Source organism: Erpetoichthys calabaricus, chromosome 4 (assembly GCF_900747795.2).
Source record: "Erpetoichthys calabaricus chromosome 4, fErpCal1.3, whole genome shotgun sequence".
In the NCBI taxonomy this organism is placed as follows: Eukaryota; Metazoa; Chordata; class Cladistia; order Polypteriformes; family Polypteridae; genus Erpetoichthys; species Erpetoichthys calabaricus.
In genome coordinates, this window is record NC_041397.2 from 21,795,854 (window position 1) to 21,812,270 (window position 16,417).

A 16,417-nucleotide genomic window follows, 5' to 3' on the forward strand; every position below is an offset into this window, starting at 1 on the left:
TGTGTCTTGGCCTGGTCCAGCCAATCGATTCCCCAACAATGAGAACTCTGCGACCCGGACTTGGACCTTCGTCCTTCTGCAAAGATATCGGGAGCGCCTCACACCCCTTTCCAGCAATCTCATGACCCTCCATGCTCTCCCAATCTGTCTACTGACTTCATAGGAAGAGTCACCACAGCCATGAATGTCACTGTCAAGGTAAGTAAACCTCTCGACAAAGTCAACACTCCCTCCACAGACAGACACACTGCTGATGGCTGTACCCAAGAGGTCATTAAAATGTAAAAACAATCACTGGGCAACTTCTTAAGAACACTATCCTAATACTGGGCAGAACTCAAAACAGCTTCAGTTCTTCATGGCATAGATGTCACAAGAAGTTGGAACCATTCTTTACAGATTCTGGTCTATGTTGACATGATTGCATCACGCAATTTGTCATGCTACAAATCTCCTGTTCTACCACATCCCAAAGGTGTTCTATTGGATTCAGATCTGGTGACTGGGAAGTCCTCTGAAGAACAATTTGCCACCAAGTTTGAGAGGAGATGGCGTATTATTATGCTGGAAGTAGCCATTAGAAGGTAAAGTGTGGCCATGAAGGGATAACACATGGTCAGCAACAATACTCAGACAGGCCGTGGCATCCAAGTGATGAGTGATTGGTATTAACAGCCCAACGGGTGGCAAGAAAACATTCCCCACACCTTTACATCATCACTATCACCAGCCTGGACTGTTAAAAGAAGTCTGGTTGGGTGCGTGGATTCTCGCTGTTGGTGCCAAATTCTGAACTTACAATCAGTTCATCAGGCTCTGTTATTCCAGTCTTCTACTTCTCTTCTAACCCTAACCTAATCCTAACTCTACCCCACTACAGTCTCAGCTTTCTGTTCTTGGCTGACAGGAGTATAACCCGCTGTGACCTTCTGCTGCTGTAGCCCATTTGCTCGAGATCTGACGTGTTGTACAGTCTGAGATGCTTTTCTGTTCACCACCGAGAGGTTATCTGAGTTACAGTAGCCTTTCTGTCAACCTAAACCAGTCTGGCCATTCTCCTCTGACGTCTCATCAACAAGGTGCTTCTGTCCACAGAACTGACGCTCACTGGATGTTATTTATTCGTTACTCACCATTGGAGCAGGGGTCCCCAACTCTGGTCCTGAAGCGCTACTCTGGTGTATTGATAAAAGGGATGAGACAGAGGAAAGGAGTCAGGTGGAGAACTTTGTTTCTTGGTGCAAAGAGAATTGTCTGCATCAGAACTTCAGAAAAACAAAGGAACTCATTATTGACTTTGACCATACCTAAGAGTCTCCATGTCCAGTCACTACTCAGGAAGTGGCTGAATAGGTGGTCCACTCCTACAACTACTTTGCGTCCACATTAATGACATGTTCTAATGGTCTTAGAACACAGAGGAACAATATAAAGAAAGGGCAGAGCAGGCTCCTTAAGAGACTGCATTCCTTTAATGTGGGAGGGTGACATCCTTCACATCTTCTACAACTCTGTGATGGCCAGTGGGATCTTCTATCTTCTGCACTGTGGGGTGCTGGGCTGGTAACATCACTTCAAGAGAGGCCCACCAAATCAACAAGCTAATTAAAACAGTAGACTCAGTTATGGGACACATTCTGGACCCCTGGAGGTCCTAGCAAAGGAGAGAATGAAAACAAAACTGAGTGCAATTATGAACAATGCTGCACATCCTCTCCATGGCACAAAAACAAAGAGGACTTCCATCCAACGCATTATTCAGCAGAAGTGTGTCAAGAAACACCACTGGGGGGCTGCTTTATACCAACAGGAATACACCTGCGTAATGCCTTACTGTAACTGAAACTGCCTAATCAAAAGTTTTCTTTCTTTTTAAAATTTTCTCTTTCTTTTTAGTCATTCTGGTATGTGTTCAGACCATAGTGTGTGTGTATATACTGTATATTTACTTATCTGTTTATGCTTTTATGTAATTAAAGAGCTTCTGTAAAAAGCCAAATTTCCCACTGGGGACAATAAAGTTCTAACCAATAAATAAAGTTCTTTTACCTTAATCTTAAAAAGACAATGATGAGACACCACATGACCAGCTAACCGCAGTATCTGAAAATAAAGAATAGTGAAGGTCTCAGTAATGTCGATCTGCTCAGGTCCACAAAACATTTCAATCTTGTTTTTAGGAAAAAAGAAAATCAACACACTTGGAAATGTCTGCTTAGCAGAATAAGAGCACCAACAAGCTATGGAATTAAATGACAGGTTTAATTAACAACAAGAATCAACCTCTAATTAAGAAACCAGTTGGAGTGAAATTGCTTGAGGTTTGTGGCCCCTAACTTAGCTGGCTCACTCCAAATCTCATTTCAGTTTGGGTGCCATTATGGGGAAAAAAATGAATCAATTCAGAGGACTGAAATTTTAAAAAGGAGTTAACTACAATGAAGGAAAAAGAAGTTAATTAGGAGCAAAAACTGGTCACTAATTAAGAAAAGGGTTAGAATTAAAACCTGCAGCCAGAGTAGCTCTTCAGGACCAGAGTTGGAGACCCCTGCTCTAGAGAATGTTGTGTGTGACAAATCCCGGAAGATCGGCGGTTACAGAAGTTTTCAAACCAGCCCGTCTGGCACGTTCAAAATCACTGTGGTCAGATCTTTCCCTCATTGCGGTTTTTGATGTGAACATTAACTGAAACTCCTGACCTGTATCTGCATGATTTTAGGTTTTGTGCTGCTGCCACATGATTGGCTGGTTAGATAATTGTATTGTTAAACAGGTGTACCTAATAATTTGATCAGTTACTGTGCATTAACAATCATTGCATGTGATAATTAAATCCAACCTACCCTAAGCAGCTCTCTCTTGCACATCACCTGTTATGACTGATGTTTTATTTTATTTTTCCCTTTAGTGCCAAAAGATCATCTTGACACCTTTTCTGTTTTTTTTTAACTTATAAAATCTGTTCCTTACATATCCTTCTTGCTTAGAGCCTTAATTTTTTTGTCTTTTTCAATGCCATTTTTTTTTTTAAATGAGTGCCACCATTTTGTGGGGTTCGTATATGGGTAATTCTTCCCATGATGCACTCTGTTTGCGCAATAATGCTGTCACCAATGTGAGAGTATTTAAAGGCCCCAATTCATCCGAGATTAGATAAACATAGTCATTTTATAAATTTTTACGGCTATTTTCTCAATCAGTACATTCACCTATTTAAAGAAAGCAACAAAGAAAGAAGACTTCACTTACAGATTAGTTTACCGTTTAGTTGTTTAGCTTGAGAGAGACAGATCTTTAGTAGTCAGTCTGAGCTTTCAAATAGATGCAGAATCGCATTTGTCTACCCATGGTCTGTGCAAACCTCCATTACACATTCCACATAACAAAACATCTCTTTGATTAAGCAAATAAAAAAGTGAAAACGCTCCCACTTTCTAGCCATCAAAAAGCTGGAGCCTATCCCAGCAGGCACCGGGAGTGAGGCGTATTATTTCAGGCATACTCAGTCCTGGAGGTCTGCAGTGGTTGCAGGTTTTCACTATAACCAGTTTAATTAGAGCCTGTTTACTTACTAATTAACCAGCACTGTTTTTGGGCTTAGTTTGAGTTAACTCGCTTCTTAAGATTCTTAATTGCCTATTTTAGTTTCAGACTGTTGCATTTAGGTTTCATTTGGTGCCTGCTTTCTTAACCAGCCATCAGTTAATAATGAGGTACGAGTGAGAGAGGCTGTCCAGCTTACATGCTTCCATTTAAACCTGTGTACACGCATCATGAAGTACCTGTGTTAATAAAATGTTTTGAAATAAATGATTGAGAAGGAAAGGACCACAAAACATGGATAAAGTTCTCAGAATACCAAAAACATACAATTTATGTGTTGGAAGAATGAAAGCACTAACAAAGCACTATAAAAACGATTTAGATAGCAATATAAGTAACAAGCTGGTTAAGTTTGCAGATGATACCAAGATAGGTGGATTAGCAGATAATTTGGAATCCATTATACACTGCCTGGCCAAAAAGAAAAGTTGCCACCTGGATTTATCTAAGCAAATAGATACGAGCCTCCTATTGGATAATTACTGCATGGGCGATTATCTTTCAGCTGGCAACAAGTTATTTAACCCCAACTGGTGCAATGAGTTGCTTCTCATTTCTTAAACAACCATGTCGAAAGACACATCTCATGGTCGTGGAAAAGATGTTAGTCTGTTTGAGAAGGGTCAAATCATTGGCATGCATCAAGCAGAGAAAACATCTAAGGAGATTGCAGAAACTACTAAAATTAGGTTAAGAACTGTGCAACGCATTATTAAAAACTGGAAGGATAGTGGGGACCCACCATCTTCGAGGAAGAAATGTGGCCGGAAAAAAATCCTGAATGATCGTGATCTGCGATCACTTAAACGTTTGGTGAAATCAAATCGAAGAAAAACAACAGTAGAACTCAGGTCTGTGTTTAATAGTGAAAGTAAGAGCACAATGCGAAGGGAACTCAAGGGACTGGGACTGAACAGCTGTGTAGCCGTAAGAAAGCCACTAATCAGTGAGGCAAACCGGAAAAAAAGGCTTCAGTTTGCTAGGGAGCATAAAGATTGGACTCTGGAGCAATGGAAGAAGGTCATGTGGTCTGATGAGTCCAGATTTACCCAGATCCAGAGTGATGGGCACATCAGGGTAAGAAGAGAGGCAGATGAAGTGATGCACCCATCATGCCTAGTGCCTACTGTAGACTGTGATCTTGGTGAAAAATTAATGCAACACTGGATGGAACTAAATCTTGTGACATTGCAGAAGCTTATCGAAACAATACCACAGCGAATGCGTGCTGCAATCAAAGCTAAAGGCGGTCCAACGAAATATTAGAGTGTGTGACCTTTTTTTTTGGTGGCGACTTTTTTTTTTTGGCCAGGCAGTGTATCATTACTGAAGGACTTGGATAGCATACAGGCTTGTGCAGATGAAATTTAATGTCAGTAAATGTAAAGTATTACACATAGGAAGTAAAAATGTTAGGTTTGAATACACAATGGGCAGTCGGAAAATCGAGAGTACACCTTATGAGAAGGATTTAGGAGTCATCATGGACTCTAAGCTATTGACTTCCCGACAGTGTTCAGAAGCCATTAAGAAGGCTAAGAGAATGTCAGGTTATATAGCGCCTTGATGTGTGCAGAACAAGTCCAAGGAGGTTCTTATAATGCACTGGTGAGGCCTCATCTTGAGTACTGTGTGCAGTTTTGGTCTCATAGCAGCACTAGAGAAGGTCCAGAGAAGAGCGACAAGGCTGATTCCAGGGCTACAGGGGTTGAATTATGAGGAAAGATTAAAAGAGCTGAGCCTTTACAGTTTAAGCAAAAGAAGATTAAGAGGTGACCTGATTGAAGTGTTTAAAATTATGAAGGGAATCAGTACAGTGGATCGAGACGGTTATTTTAAAATGAGTTCATCAAGAACACGGGGACACAGTTGGAAACTTGATAAGGGTAAATTCCGCACAAACATTAGGAAGTTTTTCTTTACACAAGGAACGATAAACACTTGGAATAAGCTACCAAGTAGTATGGTAGACAATAAGACGTTGGGGACTTTCAAAACTCGACTTGATGTTTTTTTGGAAGAAATAAGTGGATAGGACTGGCGAGCTTTGTTGGGCTGAATGGCCTGTTCTTGTCTAGAGTGTTCTAAGCCATATAATCAAATACCAAGTTTCATTATCTGTTAAGCCCGGCTTTAAATTTCAATTACAACTTGCAGCCACTACGGATCTCCAGGACTATAAGAGCTACTGTAGCTCAACTTGCTGAAAAACTTATTGCTGGCCATGAGAGAAAGGTGTCAGAATGCACAGTGCATTACAGCTTGCTGCATATGGGGCTGCGTAGACACAGACCCGTCAGAGTGTCCATGCTGGCCTCTGTCATCCACCAAAAGTGCCTTCAATAGGCATGTGAGCGTCAGAACTGGACCATGGAGCAGCCTGGTCTGACAAGTCAAACTTTCTTTTAGGTCATGTGGATGGCTGGGTGCTTGTGCATTGTTTATATGGGGAAGTGATAGTAGCAGGATGCACTATGGGAAGAAGGCAAGCTGTCAGAGGCAGTGTGGTGCTCTGGGAAATGTTCTGCTGGGATACCTTGGGTCCTGGCATTTATGAGGATGTTACTTTGACATGTACCACCTACCTAAAGATTGTTACAGACCGCATACACCCCTTCATGACAACAGCATTCTCAACTGGCAGTCGCCTCTTTCAGAAGCATAATGTGCCCTGCCACACTGCAAACATTGTTCAGGATTGTTTTGAGGATTCAAGGTGTTGAACCAATCTGATCGAGCATCTGTGGGATGTGCTGTCCAGTCCAGTCCATGGAGGTCCCACTTCACAACATATAGGATTTAAAGGTTCTGCTGCTATGACCACCTTGGTGCCAGATACCACCTTACACCTTCAGAGGCCTTGTGGAGTCCACGCCTCGATGAGTTTTGGCAGCACGAGAGGGTCCAGCACAACATTTGGCAGGTTTTAATGTTGGGGCTGATTGGTGTATTTTACCAAATTTATAGTTAGAAGGAGAACAAACTATTAAACATAAGCAATACTTTATGTCATTTCAATTTCATTAACAGTTCTTGTGTAGTTTTTGTTAATTTCAAGGTGAGATTTGGTTTATATTGCAACTTTATATTACAAACAGTTTATTATAAATAACATAGCATATAATGCACAGTAAATATGTAGTAACTTGGTGTCATTCTGAACACATGCAATTATTTTTTATGGCTTGTCCATCCTCTCTTAACATAACTCTACCCATAGTTCCCATCACCTTTTAATCCTGAAATGGAATGATTAGGTTCAGATGATGGAACTTACCTGAGAGCACAGACGCCAGTGTTACAGCCCAAAAGTTTCATACTTCTGTGTTCAAATCCCGGCCTGGTCAGTGAGATGTTGACACTTTCTTGCAAGGTTTGTTTTTGGTTTTCACCGGGTACTTCCATTTCCTTTCACATCCCAAATAGATGCAGACTCAGTTGACTGATAACTCTAAACCTGGCCAATAAGACTGCATAGCTAAATGCACACAGTGATGGCGTATTATTCCATCCAACTTTGGTGCTTGTCTTGCACTTAGTCCTTTGGGTTCATCTCTCTCTCTGTTACCATGTATTCGACTAAATTTATTACAGAGCAGTTTAATAATTTTTGAAAAATATTTCATCATTATTCCGTTTAGCACCTGGATTATGAGCAGTTCAAAGCCAATCTTACCTTCATTGCCAGAGTGCTCTGGATGTAAATATACAGAATAGATTTGAATAGTTCCATTTTTTTTTCCAGGTTGCAGATACTGTATGTTTGTCAAAATGATTTAAGATGATAATAAATAATCTGAAATTTCTCTGATTGTTATGAACACGGTGCAAAAGGGCAGTTTAAAATGTATAGGAGCTGAAAGAACCTAAAGGAACAGACAAAATTAGGTGGCAAGCAAGGATTAATGACCATAGGAAAATCTGATTGTCAAATCAAATACACAACACCAAAGTCAGGCTATGTACACACCACTACATTTTCATTTAACAACGACATTCTTAAATGAAAACAATATCCATCCAGAATAGTACTTTTATATACAGTGATCCCTCGCTATATCGCGCTTCGCCTTTCGCGGCTTCACTCCATTGCGGATTTTATATGTAAGCATATTTAAATATATATCGCGAATTTTTTGCTGGTTTGCGGATTTCTGCGGACAATAGGTCTTTTAATTTCTGGTACATGCTTCCTCAGTTGGTTTGCCCAGTTGATTTCATACAAGGGACGCTATTGGCAGATGGCTGAGAAGCTACCCAACTTACTTTTCTGTCTCTCTCTCTTGCGCTGACTATCTGTGATCCTGACATAGGGGGTGTGAGCAGGGGGGCTGTTCGCACACCTAGACGATACGGACGCTTGTCTAAAAATGCTGAAAGATTATCTTCACGTTGCTACCTTCTGTGTGCAGCTGCTTCGTGAAGCGACATGCTGCACGGTGCTTCGCATACTTAAAAGCTCGAAGGGCACGTATTGATTTTTGCATGTTTGTTTTTCTCTCTCTCTCTCTCTCTCTCTCTCTGCTCCTGACGGAGGGGGTGTGAGCTGCCACCTTCAACAGCTTTGTGCCGCGGTGCTTCGCATACTTAAAAGCCAAACAGCCCTATTGATTTGTTTGCTTTCCTCTGTCTTTATGACAGTCTCTGCTCCTGACGCGCACTCCTTTGAAGAGGAAGATATGTTTGCATTCTTTTAATTGTGAGACAGAACTGTCATCTCTGTCTTGTCATGGAGCACAGTTTAAACTTTTGAAAAAGAGACAAATGTTTGTGTGCAGTGTTTGAATAACGTTCCTGTCACTCTACAACCTCCTGTGTTTCTGCGCAAATCTGTGACCCAAGCATGACAATATAAAAATAACCATATAAACATATGGTTTCTACTTCGCGGATTTTCTTATTTCGCGGGTGGCTCTGGAACGCAACCCCCGCGATAGAGGAGGGATTACTGTACTTTACAAAAGTACACTAAAACAACCAAAAACTCATATGATATAGCATTTCTGCTGCACTGGGCATGCACACATCGGTAGAAGAATCCTTAAAGGGTTGGTAATGCCACTGACCACTGGATTTATCACGAAAGTGTAGCACAAAACTGAGCAACACAACAAGCGCAATGAGAGCCAAAATCTCTATATCTGCTACATTAGCTTGTGACCAATCAGGGAATGAGACATTGTAATGAGCAGGATCCAGTCAGGGAAAAGCTTCATAATAAACGCAAACAAATTGGAACACAGACAGTCTGCATTTTGAAAACTCCATATTTTCACCCATTCACACTGCAGTGCCAAGCCAACATCTCTGGAGAATGTTTTCAAAAGCCTCCGTTTTCAGGGGTTCAAAACATTGGAGTAGTGTGGATTAAAGTCTAAAATAAAGACTAATAACTGTTTTAGTCAACTAAAATCTTAAAAATGTTCTGTTTTAATTGCCCCTAACTGCCAGTAAAAAAAGTCTTTATGACAGAAGAGATTCAAAGTGAGGATGATAGAGGCTGTGCACCACCATCTTAAATAGGTGACATATTTTACCAACTGACTGAAAACAAAAACAATGGATGTGATCATAAACAATAAGCACAAAATGATGGCATCCAAGAAAGCAAAGGTCATAGGATACAACTGAAACTATGTAATTTCCCATCAATCAAAAAAAAAAAAACAAAAAAAAACACAAACTTACATCAGCAAAATCCATCCATCCATTTTCCAACCCGCTGAATCCGAACACAGGGTCACGGGGATCTGCTGGAGCAAAATCCCAGCCAACACAGGGCACAAGGCAGGAACCAATCCTGGGCAGGGTGCCAACCCACCGCAGATCAGCAAAATGCTACTATATATATATATATATATATTGTAGCCACCGAAATATAAGGCGAGATCAAGCACAGATAAAACGCTTGCCAAAAGAAATCTCTCAGTCCAAAAGATCATTTTAAAATTATTTAGTGAAAGTTATAAGCAAATAATCCACACAAGAATAAGAAAAAGGTAGTTACACACGTAGAATAAAAGGCAAAAAAGGAAAAATTTATCTTCTCTAAACTTAGACTTTCTTGAGAAACTTTAGTTATTTCTGTACTTAAAAGTTCTTTACTAAAAGATTCTTAACTTTTTCTATACTTAAAGATTCTTAATTTCTTCTTCTGTACGCTTTAAACGTACGGCTCAACACTTAAATAAGTGCTGTTTTATGAGTTACTTTACACATTCAAGAGGCCCGTAGGCACGTGCACAGGCACAGTTCAAAACCATATGCCTTCTACACCTTACACATGGCAAGGCTGGTCACTAACTGAAGAATATCAAAGCAGATAGAAATGGCAAGAATATACCAATACTATTCTACTTATGGGGGTTATAGGAACCTCCCATAGATTATACATTGTCATCTTAATATAATATTTATGAATCTTATATAACTATGAAAATGGCTCTTACACACATATTATATATATATATATATACTGTATATATATATATACTGTATATATATATATATATATATATATATATATATATATATATATATATATATATGTATTATACATATACAGTGCATCCGGAAAGTATTCACAGCGCATCACTTTTTCCACATTTTGTTATGTTACAGCCTTATTCCAAAATTAATTAAATTCATTTTTTTCCTCAGAATTCTACACACAACACCCCATAATAACAACGTGAAAAAAGTTTACTTGAGGTTTTTGCAAATTTATTAAAAATAAAAAAACTGAGAAATCCCATGTACATAAGTATTCACAGCCTTTGCTCAATACTTTGTCGATGCACATTTGGCAGCAATTACAGCCTCAAGTCTTTTTGAATATGATGCCACAAGCTTGGCACACCTATCCTTGGCCAGTTTCGCCCATTCCTCTTTGCAGCACCTTTCAAGCTCCATCAGGTTGGATGGGAAGCGGCGGTGCACAGCCATTTTAAGATCTCTCCAGAGATGTTCAGTCAGATTCAAGTCTGGGCTCTGGCTGGGCCACTCAAGGACATTCACAGAGTTGTCCTGAAGCCACTCCTTTGATATCTTGGCTGTGTGGTTAGGGTCGTTGTCCTGCTGAAAGATGAACCGTCGCCCCAGTCTGAGGTCAAGAGCGCTCTGGAGAAGGTTTTCATCCAGGATGTCTCTGTACATTGCTGCAGTCATCTTTCCCTTTATCCTGACTAGTCTCCCAGTCCCTGCCACTGAAAAACATCCTCACAGCATGATGCTGCCACCACCATGCTTCACTGTAGGGATGGTATTGGCCTGGTGATGAGCATGCCTGGTTTCCTACAAACATGAGTTCAATCTTTGTCTCATCAGACCAGAGAATTTTCTTTCTCATGGTCTGAGAGTCCTTCAGGTGCCTTTTGGCAAACTCCAGGCGGGCTGCCATGTGCCTTTTACTAAAGAGTGGCTTCCGTCTGGCCACTCTACCATACAGGCCTGATTGGTGGATTGCTGCAGAGATGGTTGTCCTTCTGGAAGGATCTCCTCTCTTCACAGAGGACCTCTGGAGCTCTAACAGAGTGACCATCGGGTTCTTGGTTACCTCACTGACTAAGGCTCTTCTCCCCCGATGGCTCAGTTTAGATGGCCGGCCAGCTCTAGGAAGAGTCTTGGTGGTTTTGAACTTCTTCCACTTACGGATGATGGAGGCCACTGTGCTCATTGGGACCTTCAAAGCAGCAGAAATTTTTCTGTAACCTTCCCCAGATTTGTGCCTCGAGACAATCCTGTCTCGGAGGTCTACAGACAATTCCTTTGACTTCATGCTTGGTTTGTGCTCTGACATGAACTGTCAACTGTGGGACCTTATATAGACAGGTGTGTGCCTTTCCAAATCATGTCCAATCAATTGAATTTACCACAGGTGGACTCCAATGAAGCTGCAGAAACATCTCAAGGATGATCAGGGGAAACAGGATGCACCTGAGGTCAAAGGCTGTGAATACTTATGTACATGTGCTTTCTCAGTTTTTTTATTTTTAATAAATTTGCAAAAATCTCAAGTAGACTTTTTTCATGTTGTCATTATGGGGTGTTGTGTGTAGAATTCTGAGGAAAATAATGAATTGAATCCATTTTGGAATAAGGCTGTAACATAAGAAAATGTGGAAAAAGTGATGCGCTGTGAATACTTTCCAGATGCACTGTATATATATATAAAATGCTCGACTAAGAAAGGAGTCAGGAACTTCCAGGAAGCATTCAGTAAATCCCGAGAACACACAGGAACATTTTTTTTTATAAATTCCAGCCTTAATGAAGTAATTTTAATTATCATTTTAGTTATAGCCAGCAAAGATTAAGGTCTCAAGAGGTACACTGTTGCAGGTTCAGTTTCAGATCTGGCTGTCTTTGCCCAGTTGACCAGAATGGCCTCTCAGGATTGAGTTTTTGCACCTATGGTGGCTCACTACAAAACCGAGGATCCTCTTTGAGTGTGTGTGCCATTGTGTGCCTCTTCAGAGAGCTGTAACCAGCAGGAGCAGTTCTTCTTGGACTTGTGATTGTAATTCAGGTTCTTCTGTTGGACCTCAAGAGTCATGACCTGAGTGATATACATATGGCTTGTTCCTGACAAAAAAAAAGAGAAGAACAGGTTCTGAGACTTCCAGGGAACTTACATCCTTACCTAAATGTGTTTTCTATTTGCTTCTGGAGGTTCCATCAATAGATGGTAGTGCAAACTATGACAAGGATTCACACACCCACCAATTTCATATACTGTACATACACTTTCATGGTCTGGACACACACAAACATCGCTTTTAATTAGAAGGTATTTCTGCAAATCTACGATCATCGTTAAGACAAGAACTGTCAAAGTTTCCTGGAATAGGAAGCCATGGATCATCAAGGATATGATTTTCAGTAAAATTAGGAAATTGAGGTAGAAGAAACAAAGGGTTAACAGATCAATTAAACAAAGTAAAGTATTGTACAAGGAAAAATTAAGAGGTGGCTTAATGATATCAATCAAAAAGCAGACCTGGAAGGGTCTGAAAAATATCAGAAGACTGTATTCTAAAAAACGTGTGACATTCTCAATAGAAAAGACCACAAGCTCTTAACTGATGAACTCAACAACCATTTTACAAGATTAGAAATCAATGATTTCAGCATCCAAAATGTACAACTAAGGGAGGAGCTCTGTAAAATTACCAGACATTTTTCTGCAATAGGGGTCAGCGTAACTAACGTAGGGAAATCTTTGAAGCAGTTGGGCCAGGAGGCATATCAGGTGGGCTCCTGAAGTTCTAATTCAAGCAACTCTTTACACTGAACCTGAGCTGTGGAAACATCATTATCCCAGTTCCCAATGTTTCAAGGCCAAGAAGACTGAATGACCATAAGCCAGTGGTGCTCCATTCTATTCCAATGAAATGGTTTGAACATTTGGTGAAAAAACATTTGAATGACAGAGGCTTAGTTCATCTATCATCCATCCAACCATCTTCCTAAGATGCTTATCCAGGGTATTCTTGCACTGAGCTAGAGCCAATGTCCTGTCAAGATGACCACCAATTTGCTTGCTGTGCCAACAAAAGTGTAGAAGATGCTCTGCTGCACAATTTCTGGATTTGTCTTCAGCATTCACTACTATCCAGCCTCACGTACAGACTGAGAAGCAGAACAATATAAATGTTAACCCATTATCACATCATGGATTCATGACTTTTAACTGTTATGTATGTTTGCTTATGTGTATTATTGTTGTTATTTGTCATTCTTAGAGATTATTAATAGATGATCCTTGCAAACCTGAGCTTTTATTTCAGTTAACTTTTCTCCCCACCAGTAAGACACTCAGCAGTTTCTTTCTGCCATGTCACTTTGTTGATCGCTTTTCTGAATTTGGTGTGAACTCAAATGCTTTCACCTTCCAGGACATATCAGCTCATGGGTTTTCAAGTAAGACCAAGATCAAGGTTCTAGCTCCAGCAGGTTGCATCACTGCATTTACTTGACAGTCACCAGATGCTACAGCTGTCATTCTTCTTCATATTATGTAATCATCTTCCACAGTTTGCTTCACACTCAACAGAAATCACTGATCTTCTTTTTTTTCTGCCATGGCACCTTCTTAAATAATTTGTTGTAAGAAACACATGAACCCTCAGTTGCATGCCTTTCTCTGTGTTTGTGTATCCTGCACTTGATGCACGCAGTTCTTTGTCTTTTCGTCAACCTCTGCAATTTGCTTCATGATCAGCAGATGTAAATGGTCTTCTTTTTCTTTCTGCCATGTCACTTTGCCCATCACTTTGCTGTAAGAACACCATGAGTGCAGGTCAGTGTCTCCAGTTTTCCGCCACCTTCATTTTTTTGAAATACTAGTATGTATCAGGTCATAAGTGTCGTGAACAAGGAGTACCAAAACATTTCCAATAATGCCCACTAGGAGGAGGACAACACTGTCAAAATCCCCAGCTAGACACAAAAAGGGCCTTGTAGAATATTAATGAAATAAAGATTAGTTCTTCACAAAGTAATACAGTTCACAATTACACAGAAGCTCTGATGAGCACAAAGGCAAACTGGAGTTGCCACACAATACTGTAATCCAGAAATGTAGTCCAACACAGAGCCAGAGGCGGCCTTAGGGGTGTGCGGGGCCTAGGGCTGACCAACACCACATGGGGCCAGTTATGACAAACGCTGTTACCGTTATGTGTGGACTGCATAAACTTGTGTGCGAATTTAATAAAAATAATGTTAACATACACCAAATTTTTTCATTACAGTATTCCGCTAAATTTTTGCAAGATATCACATGGACTTTATTAAAATATAACGATATAACCTATTAAAAAAGTGCACCATGATCTCTTCCACTCATGGCGTCGACAGCGATACAACTAAACCAGTAATAAAACGTTGCTGTGCGTTCCACTACCAGACACTTCCCGCACTATTTCAACTAGGCCTACTGTAGCAAAACTGAACCAAAGACTCGACTAATAAATGATGGACACGAACGAGTCATAAGTGACAAGCCATCAAGTTAAAACAGAAGCCAACCCAGCGACTAATGGGCTACACGTATTTTAGGAAGGGATTAGACTTTCTGTCTGAAGTTTAGTCTTCAACAAGTGAAATGCCTGCTCAATTGGGTTAAGATCAGGTGACTGACTTGGACATTCAAGAATTTTGCACTTCTATGCTTTAATAAACTCCTGGGTTGCTTTGGCTGTATGTTTTGGGTCATTGTCCATCTGTATCATGAAACGCCGCCCAATCAATTTGACTGCATTTAGCTGGATTTGAGCAGACAGTATGTCTCTGAACACCTCAGAATTCATTCGGCTGCTTCTGTCCTGTGTCACATCATCAATAAACGCTAGTGTCCCAGTGCCACTGGCAGCCATGCACGCCCAAGCCATCACACTGCCTCCACCGTGTTTTGCAGATGATGTGGTATGCTTTGGTCAATGAGCTGTTCCACACCTTCTCCATACTTTTTTCTTGCCATCATTCTGGTAGAGGTTGATCTTGGTTTCATCTGTCCAAAGAATGTGTTTCCAGAACTGTGTTGGCTTTTTTAGATGTTCTTTAGCAAAGTCCAATCTAGCCTTTCTATTCTTGAGGCTTATGAGTGGCTTGCACCTTGCAGTGCACCCTCTGTATTTACATTCATGCAGTCTTCTCTTTATGGTAGACTTGGATATCGATACGCTTACCCCCTGGAGAGTGTTGTTCACTTGGTTGGCTGTTGTGAAGGGGTTTCTCTTCACCATGGAAATGATTCTGCGATCATCCACCACTGTTGTCTTCCGTGGACGTCCAGGTCTTTTTGCGTTGCTGAGTTCACCAGTGCTTGCTTTCCTTCTCAGGATGTACCAAACTGTAGATTTTGCCACTCGTAATATCGTAGCAATTTCTCGGATGGGTTTTTTCTGTTTTCGCAGCTTAAGGATGGCTTCTTTCACCTGCATGGAGAGCTCCTTTGACTGCATGTTGTCTGTTCACAGCAAAATCTTCCACATGCAAGCACCACACCTCAAATCAACTCCAGGCCTTTTATCTTCTTAATTGATAATGACATAACGATGGACTTGCCCACACCTGCCCATGAAATAGCCTTTGAGTCAATTGTCCAATTACTTTTGAGCCCCTGAAATGAAGGGATTGTGTTAAAAAATGCTTTAGTTGCCTCACATTTTTATGCAATCGTTTTGTTCACCCCACTGAATTAAAACTGAAAGTCTGCACTTCAACTGCATCTGAGTTGTTTCATTTAAAATTCATTGTGGTAATGTACAGAACCAAAATTAGAAAAAAGTTGTCTCTCTCCAAATATTTATGGACCTAACTGTATATACTAGAGAATATAACTTGACAAATCCACTCAAACAGGACACCCAGAACTCAAAAGCGGGGCCCCCTTAGGCGTGGGACCTGAGGCAGTCACCCCCAAATGCCACTCTTGCACAGAACATGAAGTTCAAAATCCCAATAAGTCAAGAATGCACAGAATTTACCAAACTTCCAGAGCGCATTCATAATGAACTGCCAATAATTATGGGAGATCCAGATTTATATGGCAGAGGGATGTTTCTGGCAGTGATTGGCAGGTGGCCCAGCTTCTTGCAGGCCCACCCACAAAACACATGGAACATCACCAAGGCATGGAACACAAACCATATAGCAAGCAAAAGAAACATTAACATAAATAAAACAAGGATTTAAACCTTGTGGCAGTGCCGGTTGGCTCCATGCTACCAGTTGCATCCCGAGAGCCTCTTGAACCCTCTACCGCCAATAATGTACACGAGGATGAACCAGTGGATGAGGACACAACACA

General features: G+C 40.7%; 1 protein-coding gene across 1 annotated transcript in view; it reads right to left on the minus strand.

Moving 5' to 3' along the window:
* Positions 1-11,817: 11,817 nt before the first annotated feature.
* mlnr (motilin receptor) overlaps positions 11,818-16,417 on the minus strand; it is a 60,234-nt gene continuing 55,634 nt past the window's right edge. The window contains exon 3 of the transcript XR_007934758.1: positions 11,818-12,186. The gene's annotated coding sequence lies outside the window, so the exon portion shown is untranslated. The remainder of the gene's footprint in view (positions 12,187-16,417) is intronic.